Raw genomic sequence first — 6661 nt, 5'->3', positions numbered from 1 at the left:
ATGGATCATTCTTTTGCTGTCAAGTCTAAAAACACTTTGCGTAGTCACAGGTTCTGAGATTTTTCTCCTATGTACTTTCCTAGACGTTTTATAGTCTTATGTTTACATTTAAGTCCATGATTCATTTTGTGTTGATTTTTGTACAAGGTATGAAGTTTAGGTTGAGTTTCATATTTTTGCTTATTAATGTCTAATTTCTCCAGCACCATTTATCAAAAAGGTTATCCCTCCTCCATTGAACTTCTTTTGCTACTTAGTCAAAAAAACAATTGGGCATATTTGGGGGCATATTTAGGGGTTTTCTATTCTGTTCCATTGATCAATGTATCTATCTTTCTGCCAGTACCACACTGTCTTGAACACTATAGCTATACAGTAAGCTTTAATATTGATAACTTATTCCTCCCACTTTATTCTTTTCCAAAAATTGTTTTGGTTTTTCTAGGACCCTTCATTTTCCATGTAAATTTTAGAATATGTTTGTCTATGTCTACAGAGAAACCTGCTGAGATTTCGATAGGAATTGTGTTAATCTTAGGGGTTTAGGGAATCAATTTAGGGAAAATCGGTATCTTCACTATACTGTATCTTCCAATCCATGAACACAGTGTGTCCCTCCAAGGATTTGGGTTGTCTACTGTTTCTTTCATCAGCATTGCATAATTTTCATCATATAGATCTTGTACATATTTTTGGTAGATTTACACTTAAGTATTTCAATTTTTTTTTTTTTTTTTGGAGCAGTTGTAAGTAACACCTTCTTGAGGAGGGCTATTTGAACAGAGACCTGAGTGAAGTGAGAGCATGAGCATGAACAAGAGTGCAAAGGTCCTGAGACAGGCATTTACTTGGTGTGTGTAAGGACCAGCAAAAAGAACAGCAAGTCCAAGTTGGAGTGAGCTAGAAAAAGGGCAGCAGTAAATGAGATCCAGGAGGTTGCCAGGTTGCCAGCGGTCTACAGGGCCTTGGTGAAGTCATGATGAGGTCTTGGAATTTACCCCAACTGTGATGAGATACCATTAGAGAGTTTGAGCACAGGAATGATATAATCTGACTTATATTTTAGAAGGATCACCCTGGCACATGGCTGGAGAATGGGCTATAGGAGGGTACAGGGAAACAGAGGGCTCTGTTAGGAAGCTCTTGGAGTAGCCAGGAGATGAATGATGGTAGCTCCAACCAGGTTGGCAGCTGTGGAGGTGATGAGGAGTGGTTAGAGTCTAGACATATTGCGAAGGTGTAGCTGACAGGATATGCTGATGGATTGGGTGTGGGATGTTAGAAAAAGAGAAGAGTCAAGGATGACTCAAAGGTTCTTGGCCTGGGTGTAGCTGGATAAACGGTGGTGCCATTTATTGAGAAGAGGAAAAGTATATTCTTTAGTATAAAAACAGAACTGTCACCACCCAGAAAAGACCTAAAACCTGAAATCACAGTGTGCAGTCACAGACTGGAAAGGGGTAGGATTATACTTTCCCAAACCAGTCACGTTTCTACAATGTTGACTACCAGTTGGTCATCCAGGAATCACTGAAATGGCACCATAGGTAGGATGCTGGCGATGAAAACAGGGAAGTGAAACCAAAAGTTATTAAGTACTTAAAGACCAAGCTTTTTCACATTATATCATATTGATCTTCATCAGATTCCTTATAGCCAACTAGTAATATGCTTATTTTTTCTTTTTAAAAAAATTATAGTATACATAATAGTTATCATTTTTACCATTTGTAAGTTTACAATTCAGTGGCATTAAATACATTTACCACGTTGTGTAACCATCACCACCATCTAGACCCAAGACTTTTTCATCATCGCCAGCAAAAACTCTGTACCCATTAAGCAATAACTCCCCTTTCCTCCCTCCCCTCTAGCCTTTAGTAAACTATATTCTGTTTACTGTCTCTATGAATTTGCCTAATCTAGGTAGCTCATATAAGTGGGATCATTTAATCTTTGTCCTTTTGTGTCTGGCTTATTTCATTAAAAATAATGTTTTAAATTTTTTTTCATTTTTAAACATTTTTTATTGAGTTATAATCATTTTACAATGCTGTGTCAAATTCCAGTGTAGAGCACAATTTTTCAGTCATACATGAACATATATATATATTCATTGTCACATTTTCTTCTCTGTGAGCTACCATAAGATCTTGTTAAACATGATGTTTTAAAGATCCATCAATGTTGTAACATATATCAAAATCTCATTTGTTTTTACAGCTGAATAATATTCCATTGTATGTACAGTTATCCCTCAGTATCCACAGGGAATTGGTTCCAGGACATGCCTCAGATAATAAAAGCCTCAGATTCTCAAGTCCCTGGTCAGCATCCAGATACAACCACCCTCAGATCATGTAGTATTGTAGCATTTACTGAAAAAAAACCCCACATTTAAGCAGACCCCCACAGTTCAAACCTGTGTTGTTCAAGAGTCAACAGTATATGCCACATTTTATTTATCCATTCATCTATTGATGGATGCTTTGGTTGTTACTGTGAATAGTGCTGCTATGACCATTGGTGTACAACTATCCATTTGACTTCTTGCTGTCAGTTCTTTTGGACATATACCTAGGAGTGAAATTGCTGGGTCATTTGGCAGTTCTGTGTCTAGCCTTTTGAGAAATTTTGCCACAGCAGTTGCACTGTTTTACATTTCCACCAGCAATGCACAAGGATTCCAATTTCTCTGTGTCTTTGGCAACACTTGTTATTTTCTGTGTGTGTTTCTTTGTTTTTATTTTTTTTTAATAGCCATCCTAGTGGTTGGGAGGCAGTATCTCATTGTGGTTTTGATTTACATTTTCCTAATGACTAATGATGTTGAGCACATTTTCATGTACTTATTGGCCATTTGTATAACTTCTTTGAAGAAATGTCTATTTAAGTCTTTGGCCCTTAGTAATTGGGTTGTTCTATTGTTGCTGTTGTAGAGTTTTAGGAATTCTTTACATATTCTGGACCCATGAATCCCTTATAAGATATATGATTTACAAATATTCTCTCCCATTCTATAGATTGTCTTTTTGCTTTATTGATAGTATCTGTTAATGCACAAAAGTTCTTAATTTGATGAAGTCCCATTTATCTATATTTTCTTTTATTGCCTATAATTTGGGTGTCATATCCTTGAAATTATTGCTAAATCCAATGTCAGGCAGATTTTCTGTGGTTTTCTTCAATGATTTTTGTAGTTTTAGCTATTAAACTTAGGTCTTTGATCCATTTTGACTTAATTTTTGCTTGTTGTGTAAGGTAAGGGTACAACTTCCTTCTTTTGCATGTAAATACTCAATTTTCCCAACACTTCTTGTTGAAAAGACTGTCATTTCCCCATTGAATGGTCTTGGCACCCTCCTAGAAAATCAATTGGCCATATAGTGAAGGTTTATTTTTAGGCTCTCTATTCTATTCTTTTGGCCTATATGTCTATCTTTATGCCAGTATCATAGTGTTTTAATTACTGCAGATTTGTAGTAAGTTTCAAAATTGGGAAGTGTAAACCCTCTAATTTTATTAGTCTTTTTCAAGATTGTTTTGACTCTTCAGGGCCTTTTGTATTTCTGTATGTGTTTGAGGATCAGCTTTTCCATTTCTGTGAAAAAGGCTGTTGGAATTTTGACAGGGATTGTGGTAAATTTATAGATCGCTTTGGGTAGTATTGACATCTTAACACTGTTAAGTCTTCCTATCCATGAACACAGAGTATCTTCCCATTTATTAGGTCTTCTTTAATTTCTTTCAGCAACATTTTTGTAGTTTTCAGTATACAAGTCTTTCACCTCCTAGGTTAGATTTATTCTTAAGTATTTAATTCTTTTAGATGCTCTGTAAATGGAACTGCCATCTTAGTTTCCTTTTCAGAATGTTCATTGCTGGTGTATTGAAACACAGCTGATAACATCTCATTTTTATAAAGAAAGAAATCAGGGCTTAGACTAAGTTGTTCAAAGGTCCTTGGCCAGTAAGGCCCAACTCAGGTCTCTAACTCCAAATCTATTGTGCTACCTCTCTGAGAAGGTAGCTTATCTAGCCCCTTTCCCATTTCATCCTTTCCTTCTGCCTTGATGCTCTTAATTGTAAAATAAGAAATGCTGGAAGACAGAAAGAACTGGAGTATTGCAACAGTTGTGTTCCAGACTCTGGCCAGTATGACAACTGAACCTTAAGGAGCAATCAAGTTCTCAAGGATACCCATGAATATCCCATAGATACTTTCCTATTCATTCTTTTCAAGTGGAGGGCCCAGAGGCAAGGAACAAACAGTCAACATTGAATGTGTGACCTCAAAATGCCAAAATAGTTGATGAGAATGACTCAGAAATCAAGAAGCTACTTGTAGCAAATCAAGTACTGTAATGCATTGTCACACAGGATAGCTTCTCTTGGACCTGACAAAAGGATTGTGTTATGACATGTAGATGGGGTCAAGACTCTGGAGGAACTGGGTCAGGGGTGGCTCAGGGTCAGGAGAGGAGTGCTTTGCACCCTGCCATCACGAGGCTGGAGACCAGCAGTGTGTCAAATCACTCTGAGGAGTCTCTAAACTCTACACTGGAAGTCTTGGTGTACCTGAAGGAGGGGATGGATGAGCTTCCTCCAGGGCCTTGAATGCCACTCAAGAACCACCAGGAAATCCTCTCTTCCCTAGTCCTCACTGAACACGTTCCTTCTTCCCCGGAACCTGCTCTCTGGCAGGATTCCTGAATCTCCACTTCCTGAAGAGTGAGTCTCATGGAGTTGAGAAATGAGCACATCTTCTCCCTCCTCTTGAAGGGAAGAACATTCTGAATGGAAGGCAACACCATAGGATCTTCTCAATTCACCCTCTTCTATCTCCAGAATAAAGGTACTGTATAACAATGATTGATTTTTCCACATGCCTCCCAAGAAATCCCAGACAAAGGATGGTAGAGCCTTCATACTTGAAGAATTGCTAATATTCTTAGGCAGACAGGTAAGGGGCTGCCTTAGCACACGTGTAGGTTTCTCCCTAATGCATAGAATACTGAAACAATCCCATAGGGCTTCAAAGCTGCCACTGTATCAACCAGATAGAAAATAAATGGAGAAAGTTCCCAAAGCAGAGCATCAGTGTGGTAACAGGCAAACTTCTCTGTGGCTCAGACTTAGACATAACTGCCATTTTATTTATATCACAGAAAAAAATAGCTGAGGTAGGTCATAATGTTTTAAATTGTTTTTCCAGTGAGAGTATTATACCCAGATAACATAGACTATTGCCACTTCTTCCATAAATCACCAGCGACATCCCTTAAGATGTTCCCTTGCCTTCAGCCTCTTGCCCTTCATACCATCCTCACTTTGCCTGATTAATGTTCTTTAACATATCACTCCTCTGATCAAAATTTTGCACTGTTTCCTATTTCTAATAGAAAGAAACCTTAATTCCTCTGTATGTCATTTGAGGTGTCTTACCAATCAATTTCCCTACTCATCCCCTATAATGTCCTTCTTTCTAGGCCAGTCATGCTCTGAGCTATGGTCCTAGTTTCCTCCATAGTAATGCCAGCTCAGCTCCTCTCTACTTTTCTCACTCCTCCTACTCATATTTCAGGGCTGGATTCAAATCCCACCTCCTCCACTGCTATCTGCACTGACCTTTCCCTGGTATAAATTCCTATAGCACATTCACTGTACACCTCATTTCTGTCTGCAGCTTATTTATTGAGTGATTAATATGCATATCTCACTGCACGGGATGCTTTGTGGATACAGAAAACAGAATAAGATCCTTGCCCTGGAGGAGGGGACTTGGTTGCTTTGTCATAATGTATTACTCTTTCTTGAGGGCAAGCCTTGTCTCCACAGTAAAAATCAAGTTTTCAAGGATGTCATGCCTATCATAGTGCTACATACATCCCAGCATTTCAGAAAGGCTTGCTATATAGAATTAATCCTGTGTGTGTGTGTGTGTGTGTGTGTGTGTGTGTGTGTGTGTGTGTGTGTGTGTGTGTGTGTGTGTGTGTGTCTCCCTCTCTCTCTCTGTCTCTGGGGCTTACGTACTACTTGAGGATGGTAGCTGAAGTGCAGTAGCTAATTTGCTCTAAAATGGCCACACCTAACAGAACGGGTTCCCTTGAGCTACGACTGAAGGGTATGGGTGTTGGTAAGAAAGGAAAAGCCACCCTAGAGCAATGCCCCTCAGCAACATGGAAAAGTTGCTCAGTGCAAGTCCACTCTCCTGGCTGGACCCCTGGTTATTTAGAGGAGTAAACTGCTGCAGGGTGAAATCAAATTCGGTGAACTGAAAGTTGACAAGCAGAGGATTGAGAAAAGCCAAAATAAGCCGAGTAGGGGAAGGAGAGTAGCAGGAACTTTCTCAGCCAGCATATAAGCAGCAAAGGGCCGTCAAAGAGGGATTGGCTTCCTTTGGCCACAATCAAAGACAAGACAGGGCCAGCCACTGGCAACCACAGTTCAGATTTCACACATTTGTAGCAATAAAGGCTTGATGCTGGCACTTTTGGTTTCCAGACATCTGCTCCCAGAGGTAACAGCAAGCCGGGGCAGCTGCCCTGAGTGACTCTGAGGTCATCTCTCTCACAGGTTCCAAGCTGTAAGGACTTGGACAAGCGGGAACCCCAAACCCTGGTTCTTCTCCATGAGGCTCTAGGACGAGTTGAAAGATTTA

Source organism: Camelus bactrianus, chromosome 7, assembly GCF_048773025.1.
Source record: "Camelus bactrianus isolate YW-2024 breed Bactrian camel chromosome 7, ASM4877302v1, whole genome shotgun sequence".
Lineage (NCBI taxonomy): Eukaryota > Metazoa > Chordata > Mammalia > Artiodactyla > Camelidae > Camelus > Camelus bactrianus.
Note: the sequence above shows the minus strand (reverse complement) of the source record.